This window comes from Tamandua tetradactyla, chromosome 9 (genome assembly GCF_023851605.1).
Source record: "Tamandua tetradactyla isolate mTamTet1 chromosome 9, mTamTet1.pri, whole genome shotgun sequence".
NCBI classification, from domain to species: domain Eukaryota; kingdom Metazoa; phylum Chordata; class Mammalia; order Pilosa; family Myrmecophagidae; genus Tamandua; species Tamandua tetradactyla.
In genome coordinates, this window is record NC_135335.1 from 82,565,391 (window position 1) to 82,579,616 (window position 14,226).

Consider the following 14,226-nt stretch of genomic DNA (forward strand, 5'->3'; position numbering starts at 1 on the left):
TTAAAAAAAGAGTTTATAAAAAGAAATCTGCAGCAGAGAGATTGGGGTATCAGAGAATAGATGGAAAGAAAATATGACCCTATGATTGGGAAAGGATTTTGCTGAAAACATTTGCCAAAATTTCCATTAATAATATTGTTTTGCCTGATAATCATACTGTGTCTGGTAATGGCATTGTTCTCCAGTAGCAGTGAGAGATAAAAGGGAGATAGAAACGTGTGACATGGTAATGTGGGTGAAACATTTTCCGCAGCAACAGGAAAAACAGAAAATCTTACCTCCCTGAGTCTTCAGAGTTTTTATACATGCTTTTGTGGAGTAAGGGAGTTTTCATTTAATTTTTATTTTTGTGGGTGTTTTTGATAGTCTATATTATTTTATATATTTATTGACATTGAACTAACACACAAAAAATGCACAATTCCTAGGTATTTAGTTTGATGACTGTAAAAAGACATAGCATAAGAAAGTCTCCTAGCTCTCTTTTCCGATCAGTTCCCCTGTTCTCCCACCTCATCCCAATAACTTTCCAGATTTCTATCAATACAGATTCATTTGGCCTGGATTTCTTAAGAATGGAATCAGACTGTTGATACACAATAACAGAGCTTTAATTGCAAAATCTAATTTGAAATTTGTTGCTCAAAATAAGAAACCAGAGATCTTATCAAGTTTTTCATTCAAACAAGTAGATATTTGACAACATCAGCAACTAAAATGGCCACTGGTTAAAGTTGCTTTCTTCTCTTTTGCTCAGTTTTCTTAGATGGAAAACTTCTGACCCTGTGGTCCCCTTTCAGTGTGGAAACAATTGGCCATGAATTCAAGATACTCAGGCTCCATACCTATTTTACTAATTAGCTACGCGGTCTTTCTCAAGTTACTTGCTTCATCTCTGTTCTTTTTGGTTTCTTAATCTCTAAAATGAACATAACTTCAGTAGCTTCTACAATGCATAAACAGTGGGGCTAACGATCTCCTTTGAAGGTTCCTTTCCTTCTAAAACATGTGAAGGTGGTTGTGAGCATGTATGGCCCAAGTGCTCACCCTCCTGACTGGCCCATACCTCCTCATGCTCGGCCATAACCATCTGACTCCTAATTTCCCCCAGACCACTCTCCCACTTTCTGCTGATCAACTACTGCATCTCATAACCAGCTTCTCCAGGATATTACCATAAGCCTTGTACCATTTTGCTCCAAGTGTAGACCCAGTTCGTTTTAATTCCTCCAAACAGCCAAGACAAGGCTAATTCTGTAGTATTTAATTGAACCTTATTGAAGTCTTGGAGACAATAAAAGTACAGTATAGATTGTCATAGAACTAGGCCAGATCTCAAGTTGGAGGGGAATGAAGTTTTTGCAATTTTGAGATTCTCTATAAGAAAAAAGAATGCAAAAAGTTCTTAAATTTAAAAACACATGACCATGTATACACATTGCTAAGGTCCCTATCAAGACCTTTGCAAGGACTCTGCAGAATGAGAAGTTCTGAAGGTTAAGCTTCATTGGCTGCATGGTGAATTCACCTTTGCTTAAAACTAACTGCTTGTAGGAGTTGCCAGACTCAAACACTGATTACTTGCTTAGCTCCAGTCAAGCTTCTATATATGGAGCCAGCTAAGCTCCTGCCAATGGGCATATTCAAAAATCACCACCACAAGCTACATTTTATTCCCCAGGGTGAATCATGACAGGAAGATCCATTTTCTTCAAGATGCAGCCTGATCCAAATACACGACCATGCTAATCCAACGGTTCACAGTATATGCACTGAAGCCTGAAGCCTGGGTTATAGAGCTCTTAATGACACCATGCTTGTGAAATCACTGGTTTAGCCCATGTTCTCCATGTCCAGGCCTGACGCATTTCACAATCTGTTGTTGAGGTGATTTAAAGAGAAGGTCAAACTTGCATTTTCCTCTTGACCATCATCCAGTCTTCCCTTTGCCATGCGTCAGTGTTTGGGCAAGGGCACAGACCATATGTGGCAGGAACAAACAATATTTTTCAGCATAAGAAAACTTAAAACAAACAAAATATCATTGTCCAAAATCTTTGTAATAAATCAGTCTTGCTAATAGACTCAATTTACAGTATGAGGTCAAATTTTTAACATTTTAATGTAATAGGTTTCTTTATAAGAAAAAGTGCAAAAAAGGTCTTATTTTTGCAAAATAAGAAAAAGAACACAAAACGGTCTTATTTTTGCAAAATTTTAAAAACACATGACTATGTATACACATTGTCTTATAGCTGTGTGATAAAAAAAGATCCCTCCCTCACAGAAGAAAAGGAGGGCCTTCCCTGAAGATAAAATTTATTTTCTTCTGAAATGCAGTGACTGCTTTCAAATATCCTAAAAGACAATTCTCTAAATTCAAAAAAATTAAATTACAATTTTCAGGCACCCTCACATATTGCACTACAGCACTTACCTACTTCACAGAGCTGAATGAAGAAGAAATTCAATAGTATCTGTGAAAATGCTTTGTACCCTCTCTAAAGAGCACACAAATAAAAGCTGTGTTACTATTAGGGAATTGCAGTCATATTTTTTTCAGTTAAAATTTCCCAACTATATAGGCAATTCTCTATTATCTGTGTTAGTGGCCTGAAGCAGGGTAAATTAACATCCACAAATGATTCAAAACCAAAACTTCAACCCAACCACATCACATATTTTATCTTTCTAAAGCTGGTGAAATAGCCCAACAGCCAACAGAGAAGTAAAGGGCACAGGCTTATTAATCTAAAATAAGCAATCCAAAGTTGGTGGTTTCTACTAATTAAATTTCAGACAATTTACTAATTAAATATATAAAGCAAAACTTCAAAAAATGTGAATATATCAAGATATTAGCTCTTAAAAAAGCACAATTAAGTTGTTAGCCTGTTGTAAAACTCATGCTTATAATGATATTATTTTGTAAAATAAACATATATATTCTTAAAAATAGTTAACCTTTCTTTAACTGTACAAAGTGGGTATCTTATTAATCTTCCAAATACCTCTGTGAGGTAGGCATTGTTTTACAGATGAGGAAACTGAAGCTTATAGGGATTCAAGCGCATGGCCATGGTTATGTAGCTGGGATAATCCCAAAACAGTTGGGATTCAGACTGTGCTCTATGGGCCCCCAAATATTTTTTATTAATTTTGTGAAAGCTTAGTAGGAAAACCGAGACACTAAACGTTGCCTGGAACTGCTGAATTTGACTGGGGACGGGTGGGAGTGGATGTAGGACAAGTGTTGAGGAGGGACTGCTCTCTTTGCACTCTGTGGCTCTTTACTCTGTGTACTTCTTGAATATTTTTTCAAAGATTATGTCTTAATTTTTCAAAGAGAAAAATCAACACATAAAATGAGGGAGGTATAATTCAACCTGGTTCCAACAGTCTATATTCATGATCTCTGCCCTGTGAGTGGAAGATTCAGGAATACTAGCACGGCTTTGAAAATAAAGCTCTGTCTGTATTAGAAATGCTTTGTATTTCTTTAACACCTAATCTGAGCTGCTCCTAAGGCTGAATAAACACTCATTTATCCTCAGAGCACCCCGTGAGTTCCCTGGTGTGGTCTAGGAGGGTGTGGGGTTGAGTGGTAATAGCCCAAGATTAGCTCTTAGCCATACTTATGGATTCTAGCCCTTGCAGGGAAATGACTTAAAACTCTGTGTGCCTAGGATCACCATCAAATAAAAGCATCATCATCTTCATAATAATAACTTTCAGCCTCAAAGGGATGCTATTAATTACTCAAACATCTTAAAGTACTTGAGAATGCCAGATGCTAAGTACTGAATGAATGAGAAGTTTTACCCAAATCATATCCTGGAGTTCTGAGGAGGGAGGCGGTTTAGTGACTTGTAGCCAGTCAGAGAAGGAGGAGGCTAAGGGCAGAAAGGAGAACAGAATGGTCAGTGTCCTGGCGCTCTGCTCCCTCCTCTAACCACACCAGACCACGTTCCCTGCCTCCAGTAATTAGAAATTACTTCAGCACATAAACAGGCACTTTATAATGTTTTCTTTTTGCAACGGGCTGCACACTTCTCCTTTCCACTGGGAGAGGGGAACCAGCTTTGGCTTCCCACCGTCCCCACCTCCTTTTCAGCCCAGCTCCATATTCCCCCAGAGAGAGAGCAGCCGTCACACAGGAACGTCTGCTCTGATGTACCCTTTCCAGTGGCCCTGGTTCAAAAGGAGCTGGTAAAATGGCCTCTTTCAGCATAAATCACTGCTGCCTTTGGATGGCCTTGAGCTTTCAGCAACCAGCCACAGCGCCCTCCCCGTTTTCTCCCTTCTGTTCTCTCACCAACAAGTTTAAAAAAGTTCTCTTCATAGAAAGCCTCATAGTTGACATGGACACTCTCGTCCAGAACACCCTCACCATACACCACTCCGTCCAGCGGTGAGTGATAACAACTCTGGGTTTAATTAGCTCTTGGTTTATGGGGCCGTTTCTGCTGAGGGTGTGGCTGTCTTAGCGGCTTATGCAGCTGACAGAAATACCCGTGTATTGATGTGGGTCCTCTGTATATATCCTCTCAGCGCTCTGGTTTGAAAGGGGGAGAACAGTCCCTCATTACACTACCCACAGAGGGGGATTGTTGGGAACTTTAGTTTTGATTTCATTCCGTAAAACTGGAATGATAATGCTTGTCCTTAGTCTCTAAATACCCGGCCTGGCAAACTTCCATTAATGCTTATCACTCGGTAGAACCTCTAGATGAACCCTTACTGCTGCTCCGTTTCAGCCGACCAGAGGAGAGAGCTGTTTTAGAGGCTACACCCCAGGCAGCTGGCTACTTGCCCTGACCCTAAGTGTCATCTGCTTATTTCTTGAATGTTTATTTCTCTTATTTTTAAAATCATGTCCCTCATAGGATCCATGTCATGACTTATATTCCTGAAAATATCTAAAATAGAAGCATGATTATAAGTAGTGGATTATTTTTTTAAACAAACATAACAGAATGTACTCATCTAAATATGTGTTGTCCCTTTCAAAGTAATCACTTCTGAAAGTTGTACACATATTCCCAAAATGCTAGTATTAGGTAACATTTTTGAGAAATTCCTTTTTGGAATTACCTGAGGCATAGGATGTAAAATCAAAATAGACTGATAATTTTCTTAATTATAAAAGTAACACATGTTCATATCGAAAGCTTTGACTTTGTCCTGTTCATTATTGTTTTCTGAATTTTCATTGGTAATTCTGAAATCTCCAGACAAATGTGGTTAACACACGAATTCACATATGTCTCCAGTCTTTTTTTTGAGTTGTAACTCATTGTACAGATTCAACAGTGATGAATCTTCATTCTCTGAGGGTAATTTTCAGCTTTGGAATCTAATTCCATTCACTGAATTCAGCAAATATTTATTGAGTGTCTCTACATGTAAGAAGCTGACTCAGTGGAATATAAAGAGTAACCAGATGTGTTCAGATTGACTTTTTAAAGAGGTCATTAGCTAGCTCAGAAGATGGTACCAATAGATTTACAAAAAAGTATTTTGAACAACTGAACATCCTTGGAATAGTTATCCAGTCTCCCATCTCAGCAACCACACTGACCTCCAAGGTGGGCACACTTTCTTTGGCCCTGATTTTCTGTATTATAAATTTATCATATAAAAGCTATTACAATCCATTGTGATAAAAGGATGGGGAAACATAAATAAATATATAACACATTAATATCATAAATCAATACATATACATAGATTAACTCTTGGACGGTTTTGGTTACCATTATAAAAAAACTGGTAAGGAAGGCATAAATCAATGACACAGAGAATAGGACTGAATAATCTTGGATATAGGTGAGGTAAAGGGGACTTTAGTAGCCTGTTGGATCTACCAGTGTGCATGCTCTGAGACTCAGAGGGCCAGACAGCAGATTTCCTAAGTGTGCCTCACAGAGACTGCTGATTTCCACCCATGTCGTTGGAGTTTCACTGTCCTAGAAGGAGATGGGAAAGTGCCAACACTGAGGAAGGCTGAATGAGCAATACTCACTTTCATAGACAGTGTGTTCTCAGAGCTCTCAACTTAAAAATAGTTCCCTGTCAGGTAGAAAGCATGTGTAAAGCATGTTGAATCTTGACTCTGCATGTTGTGTGCCTTTCACCTGCTTAGACACTAGTCGAAATAAAGTGAACAGCCCAAGGGTGTGGGAAGCACGGAGATATTTATTAAGCTTTATTAGAAGAGCAGAGGGATACTAGTGAATTATGGAGGGGGAGAATTTAGAACTTTTGGGATTCGAGAGCATCATGATGGTTGTCTAGGAAGCCATTTCTAAAAGGAGAAAAAGAAGGCGAATTAAATTTACCATCTATGTACCAGGAGCCAGGCCTTGTGCTAAGTGCTTTGATATAACCCCTTTGTAGGTCTCAAACAGTCTTTCCTGAAGATGACAATAGTATTCATGTGTTTTCTTTTTGAGGAATAGCAAACCCTACATATTCCCTTTTATTTATCTGTCACTGTACCATTTGCCCTCTTGGAAAATAATAGAAACCTGGTTTCAAGTCTTTATGATGCTTAATCTGGTTAATATTTTACAGTGAAGTTATGAAATAAGCTCTTCTCAATGTCAATTATGAGAGAGGCTCTTGCGGGGATAAAACTGACAGTTTAATAAAACAAAATGCCTTCAATCAATCTTAGAGCTATTAGGTCTAGAAGATCAAGGTCTGGGTACTGAATGCAATTTGGAAAATGTGAAAAATAAAGCAATGACTATGATTGGATCCAATTGAACTATCTTTCATCAAAGATGAAATCTGGCTTATAATTTTGAAACTAGCAAATACGTTGTCACATATTTCACCTTAGCTCCTCCTCCTTTTATTGGCACTAGGTTCTTCTGTTATAAATTCATATTTATAAATATTTATAAATATAATATATATATCTCATGGATATCAAAATAACAAGCTAGTCTCACACTGGAATTTACTAGGTAGAAAAGCTCTTAACAAGGTGAAGAGGGTTTAATACCATCTTTCACCCAAATTCCAAGTGCAACTCTGTAGTTGTCTGTTTTCAAAGATGTGAAAACTTGATAGTATATGTCAGCAAATAAATTTTCTATAGTGATAGAAACAAAGGAATGATAAGACATCAGAAAAAGATGATATTGTTCAAACTCTTGATTTTATAGTTTTAGAAATGGAAGCTAGAAAACTAAAGGGAATTATTAAGATCCCTGAGATTTTAAGGATCTTTTCATCAAATCACAGTCAAGATTCTCTTTTGTGTACCATTTTGGCAAAACTCCTACATATACCAGTCCTGTTACTTATTCTCTGGGTTTCATAGGATTCTAAAGCTTAAAATAATTCTAGGAGGTGAGCCATGGTGGCTCAGGAGGCAGAGTTCTCGCCTGCCATACCAGAGACGCGGGTTCGTTTTCCAGTGCCTGCCCATGCAAAAAAAAAAAAAAAAAAAAAAATTTATAGTGATCATTTAAAGATGAGTATATTAAGGCCTAGAGAAGGAAATTGTCCAAAGTCACATAGCTAATGGATGGCAGAGTTGGGACAAGACTACAGCTTTCTTAACTCCTAGGCCAAATCGTTTCTTTTTTTTATTAAGGGGTAAATTAGCTCAGAAAAGTAGGGAGACACATGAGGCTGTTTATAGGCACAAAATACTGTTAAGGAGGGAATTGAAAAAGCTGTTGTTTCCACGACATGAATATGTCACCAAAGCCTATAGCAACTAGGGATTAGCAGAGCTAATTTTGCTTATTATTGATCAGTCCAAGAGTAGAAGTTCCTTTCAGAATGTGCAGCTGTGCATTAGCATTGAGTTTTCTGCTTAACAGCATAGTTACATAGGGGCCAGCCAGACTAAAAGTGGTTAAATAACTTTCTTTAAGGTTATATATCAAATCAGCTCAAGAATTCAGAATTCAAGGTGCTCTTGGTAAAGTCCAGCCCTCTGTGTCTTCCCTTCTCATATTATTTTAACATAACCAAACTTAGATACATAGAACATGTATATATTATGGAAACCAGGAACAATGAGTCTAAATTAGGAATTGGTAGCAGCTAGGTCAATAGCAAGAAACCAAGAAATACACGTAAGTTCATGGTCAGTTTAAAACATTGAGTCACAAGTTAGCTAGGTGAAAAGGTCCAGGTACATGTTTGGAAAGCAAAAAACTGATAAGAACTGGAGAGGTGAAAGAAAGTGAACTGGGATAAGCAAATAGCATCAAGAGGCTCTTGAAAGAGGTAACAACCCATTGCTTAAAATTAGGAACTGATTATACACTTTTTCTTAGGGCCTAAACAGGGTCTCCTGGTAGGGAATTTGGGATTTGCAAGTAGCAGGAGGATACTCTTGGCTGAGGGTAGAAGTGTGTAGTGGGGAGAAGGGGGCAAATTCAGATATAAGGCATCCAGTGTCCTCATTCATTCACTCACTGAGCACATATTTATTAAATGTCTAGTATGTGCCAAGTATAGCACTAGGTTCTTGGTATTTAGTGATGAATGAAACAAAGCCCTTGACCACCTAAGACTTCCATATTAGTGCAGGCAACAGATAATATACGAATAAATGTATAATATGAAATCCAGTATTCATGAAATCATTGAAGTAAAAGAAAAGAGTTGTGGTGGTACTGATGATGGTTCTGGTCTAGATTGGGGTGGTCAGGGAAGGTTTCTCTGAGGTGTCCATTAAGTAGACACATAAGAGAAGTGAATAGAGGGCTCCCAATTTTGTCCACCTTTGCATATTGGAAAATTTCTAGTCCATAGCCTATTAGCTGTTCCATCTGTTGGAAAGACTTTCCATCTGTTGGAAAGTCTTATATCTAGGATGACAAACTGACTTGCTTTTCATTTGATGACAAGAGACCTTTAGTCCCTGTCAACCACCCACTTAGATAGTGGTAAGTGATTTTTGGTACTTCCCCTGACTATAGACCATTAGATCATTATTACCATTTGTAGGAAGCAGATAATGTACATCAAAACAGGGATTAAAAGAAACTATAGGGTTGTAACTATGGCAAAGTTTGTGCGATAAAATGAATTCAAGGCAGGCTAAGTCTCTTGACCTTTATATTTTCTACTTCTACTATCACCACTGAAGAAAGAGGAAGAGAAGATCTAGAGAGGAAAATGGAAACCACTTGGAGTATCAAAAACAGGGAACCTGATGTAGGGAACTAGTTGCACAAGTGATGTAGACACTAAGAGCCAAAACAAGCCATGTAGATATCAGTGAGGTAACCCAAAAGTTAATCATTACCATCCCTGGAAGGAGGTGATATAACCTTGTCCAATGGGCTAAGATAACCTGACCAAAGCTGGACTCAAGGTGAGCTTGCTGTACAGAGGTTAGAACCGTAAAGGACATGCAGCCAATGCCAGATAAGCCATCAAAGGCGGAGAGGGAAGGGAAAATTACTTTGACTCACCCTGTACCCTTTGCCTCACACACTCCTGACCACAGTGTTAGGAGCCAGCCGATGTGGGAGCCTGGGGAAGGTTCATCCCCTCAGAAATACAGAGAAGAAAATCAGGGGAAGGATGAGGCATGGGTCAAAAGGCATATAAGCCCAGGATTTAGAGGAGCTATAAAAATGCTCTTGAGTACCTTCCATGAATCAAAGACTGTGTTAGCACCTATCTCAATCATCTGGTTTAATCAGCACACAAGTTTTTCTGTGAAGGTGGAACTGATTGTCACCTTTTTAAAGGTGAAAATCCCTAGGATCAGAGGGTTTATAGAATTTGCTTATGCACACACTAAATATGGTGAAGTCAGGAGTCAAGTTCACCACTGATTCTTTACCCTTCAGAAGATTGGGGGTGGGGGGTGGGGGAGGCACATCTCCTTTCTGACTTTTCCTTTTCATCTTTCCTGTGGCACCCAGACCACTTCTGTAATAGCACAGGCAGTGTCTCTGTACTCCATCCTAAGAGTAGATTATGTGAAAATGTAGTCAGATTGAATCTCATTTCAGATATAATACTTGAGATTTGAAAAATGACATGGTTGAAGTCATCTCTTGTGAGGAGATTTAAATACTAACTAAATGCTTCCCTTTTCTGTATTGTGAAGGAAAGAATAAATGCTTATGACTACAATTTCAGAGACTAAGACTGATTTTTAGGGGTGGGGCATTTGCTTCAGGCAATGAGGTAAGAGACTAAAAGAGCACAGGTGTGGCTTCCCCCCCACCCTAGATCTCTGGTAGAGCATCTAGGTTGACAGCTAAATCCTCCTTCCATTTATAAATGGACTATGTTTGCTCTGGAAGCATCTGAGAGGCTAAATATGGAATACCACAAAAGCCACATGTTATTTTTGTAGTGTCTTTTCTCATTATAACTTCAGTTCAAGTCTCTTCTTTTTTCTTCCCCAACCCTCATTTATTATTTTTTGGGGGGGCAGGATTATGTTTCTCATGTGTGCATGCATGAACATGCGTAATTGTGCATATGCAGGCACATATACACAGAGCTGAAATTTTTTCAAATTCAGTATCCTGAAAAAACCATAAAAGTAGACCCTTTGAACAAACTTCACCTAACCCAAAGATGTTCACAGCATTACTTTCCCTAATTTTTGCCACTAGGTGAGATTATCCTGAAATGTTGTTCAAATGTGGTCAATTCTATCTTAAAAAAAATGGAATTATTGGTATGAACGAAATAATGATATGTAATGTTAGGTTTATATATTGTGTTGATTTGAGAGGATGTATGGACCCTAGGAAAGCCATGTTTTAATCAAAATCCCATTTCGTAAAGGCAGAATAATCCCTATTCGATACTGTATGTTTGAAATTGTAATCAGATCATCTTCCTGGAGATGTATTTAATCAAGCGTGGTTGTTATACTGGATTAGGTGATGACATGTCTCCACCCATTTGGGTGGGTCTTGATAAGTTTCTGGAGTCCTATAAAAGACGAAACATTTGGGAGAATGAAGGAGATTCAGAGAGAGCAGAGCAGAATGACATAGCCACTAGAAGCAGAGTCCACCAGCCAGTGACCTTTGGAGATGAAGGAAAATGCCTCCCAAGGAGCTTTAGAAAGCTAGCAGATGACACTGTGTCTGCCATGTGCCCTTCCAGATGAGAGAGAAACCCTGAACTTCATCGGCCTTCTTGAACCAAGGTATCTTTGGTTGCCTTAGATTGGACATTTCTATAGACATCTTAATTGGGACATTTTCTCAGCCTTAGAACTGTAAACTAGCAACTTATTAAATTCCTCTTTCTGAAAGTCATTCCGTTTCTGGAATATCGCATTCTGGCAGCCAGCAAACTAGAACATATATCCTTAATTATTTTAAAAAACATTTGTTAGAAATGCCATTCTGGTATTTATAAGAGGCATGCTAATTTTTCCCAGAGAAGTATCAGAGTATAATGGAGATTCAGGTAAAGAAGTGCATCTTTAGTTTAAATTTAAGGATAAGTTCTATTTTAATACCTTTTGGGTCCCCTTCTTTCCCTTCCCCACCACTGGTCCAAAAATGTCTATGTTCTAATCAGTGGAATCTGCGATTATGTTACATTATACAGCAAAGGGGAACTAAGGTTGCCAATGCAATTATGGTTGCTCATCAGCTGACCTTAAGATAGGGAGATTTTTCTGAATTATCTGGGTGAACCCAATGCAATCACAAGTGTCTATAAATGTGGAAGAGGGAGGCAGAAGAGTCAGTGTCAGAGTGATGTGACAGGAAAAAGACCAGACTGGCCTTTGATGGCTTGAAGATGGAAGAGGGCCATGAGTCAAGGAATGTGGGCAGCCTCTAGAAGCTGGAAAAGGCAAGAAAACAGATTCTCCCCTGAAGCCTCCAGAAAAGAGTAAAGCCATACCAACAACTCAATTTTGGGCAAGTGAGACCCATGTTAGACTTCTGCCCTCCAGAACTGAAAGTTAATAAATCTGTGTTGATTTAAGCCACTAAGTTTGTGATATTTGTTATAGCAGTAACAGAAAATTGATAAATCTAATAAAACATATATCTCAGGCTATGCTTATAGAATACCAATAACAATGTTAGTATATTAATTAAGGCAAATGATATTAGCTGCTATTAAAAAAACCCTAAAAATCTCAATAGCTTAATATAATCAATATTTATTACTTACCCGTAGAGTTCAGGCAGGTGTTCCTGGTCTGCTAACCTTCCATATTGTCATTCAAAGGTCAGTCTTCTATTTTGTGATTCCAACCTCCTCCAAGACCTTGAAATCCTTTCCATTTACTGGCAGATGTGAAAAGACAGAATATGAAGGATTGTGTGAAAGGATTTCATGGGCCAGGCCTGGAAATGGCATTGTCACTTCCACCCACATTCCACTGCCAGAGCTCACCTAATTGCAAAGGAGATCATGAAACGTACTCTCGCTGTGTGCTCAGGAGGGAAAGGAAACTTGGAATTAATTTGACTAGCACACAACAGTTTCAGCCATAATTGTAAAGTCCATCTTCTAGAAGCTATGAAAATCCAGGAGCAAGGATATATAATTCAATTATGAAGCATAGTTAATTAAAGATAGTGAAAAGTATAATAGATAAGCAGCCATTGGATCTGGGTTTAAACATCTGTTACATTTTCAAATCACTGTATGATTTCTGAAAAGTAACTTAATGTCCCTGGGTCTCGGTTTGCTCATCTTAGATGTAGAGACAAAAATAAGGCCTGGTTCAAATTTTTCCTTTCTTTTCTGGCATTTGTCAGTTTTCAGGTTTTTAGTAAAAAAGCAGAAAGCCACGAAATAACTGGTTTGTGTTTTTCATGTTCATATCTAGAGGATGTGTGTGTTTTACTATTTTTTTATTAATTTGCCCAAGTTGACAAATTTAGTTATGGAGATATAGTCTCTTTTTATTTGGTTGAATGACAGGGAACAGCCATTTTGTAACTTAAAATATGATTGTTTAAATCACAGCAATTTCATAAACAGGAAATGATATTAAAACAACACAATGACTCCTTTTGTATAATCTAGAGGTGAATTAAGGGGGCTGTTTCTGATCACTCCAGATAAGTCTTTCCCATTATTCTCTATCACAGCATCCTGTTTATTTACTTTCTTTTCCTTTTTTCTTTCTTAACAATTTGCAGTTTATGTGTTTGGTTGCTTGTTGAATGTCTCTATTTCCCAGAAGACTGTACACTTTATGAAGACAGACACTTTCTTCTTCACTGCATATCTAATGCCACCATAGAGCCCTGAATTATGGGCTCTGGAACTATTTTCTGAATGTGAAAATAGAGTTCCTCACAGATAGATAATAAGAATAAATGAGGTGACAGTATGACGTAGCTTTTAGAACCCACTGGAAATAAACTGCTATACATATTTCAGATAATATTTCTGAGTTGTCACACTTTTAATTTTTATAAAATTGGATTTTATATAATTCTGTTAGTGCCCAATGAAGATTCAGTGCCATTTGGGTACCATGAAAAAGCAGTGCCTACACTGTTATAATGCTTTTCTCTGAATTATTTTGGTTAACTAAAGACTCGGATTTCTAAACCCAAATTGATTCAGCATTACCGAGTTACAAACCTGAGAAAGTACCTGGAGTGTACTCAGCCTTTCCTGACTCCAAATTTCCCAGACTGGCACAAATTTGTTCAATTTTTAATACCTTTCTAGAAGAGTCTACAGCCAGTTTTTGGAACCACTTCCAATGTACACCATATATCATCCATTACTGTTAGGACTCTTTTCCTTCTAACTTAAACCCTTGCGCTTAGATCTGTTTCTTCTTGTAAATTGAAAATAGTGAATGACCCCTACCTTTTGGGTGATAATTCTTCAAAGTACAGAAAGCCATCTTTTAACTGTCTTCTATTCATTCTGTGATGTGGTTGTGAGATGTTTCATAATAATTCTAAAAATACCCTATCTCCAGGCAAAACTTGTAGCAAAACAGGTAACACTGATGTTGAAGTGCATGTTAAATGTTACTCTGACTCAAAGAATTGGAATTTAACTTACTATTGGGGATAAACTCTTTGAACATAACTTCCTGATAAAAAACAAAGATGAAAAAGGAAAGCATTCTTGGGCCCAAGGGAGAGAATTAGATCTGATGGTATCTGGTGCAATTTGCAAAAGTGAACATTTCTAAGGGCAACAACGGGGCCAGAACACAGAAGTCCAGAAAGAAATGTTTGTATGCTTGAAAATGTTTCTGCCCATTTGGCTCAAATG

At 37.9% G+C, this 14,226-nt stretch overlaps 1 long non-coding RNA gene across 6 annotated transcripts in view; it reads right to left on the minus strand.

Moving 5' to 3' along the window:
- Positions 1-14,226, minus strand: part of LOC143647203 (uncharacterized) — a 234,497-nt gene that overhangs the window by 127,940 nt on the left and 92,331 nt on the right. For 2 of the 6 annotated variants that reach the window (XR_013157913.1, XR_013157914.1), the window contains exons 3-5: positions 12,145-12,260; positions 3,823-3,893; positions 2,438-2,501 (exon numbers count right to left, since the gene is read on the minus strand). This is a non-coding gene — a long non-coding RNA (uncharacterized LOC143647203). Of the gene's footprint in view, positions 1-643; positions 2,024-2,437; positions 2,502-3,822; positions 3,894-6,159; positions 6,308-12,144; positions 12,261-14,226 lie in introns of those variants that run through there. The other 4 variants (XR_013157915.1, XR_013157912.1, XR_013157911.1 and 1 more) reach the window with 4 other exon arrangements.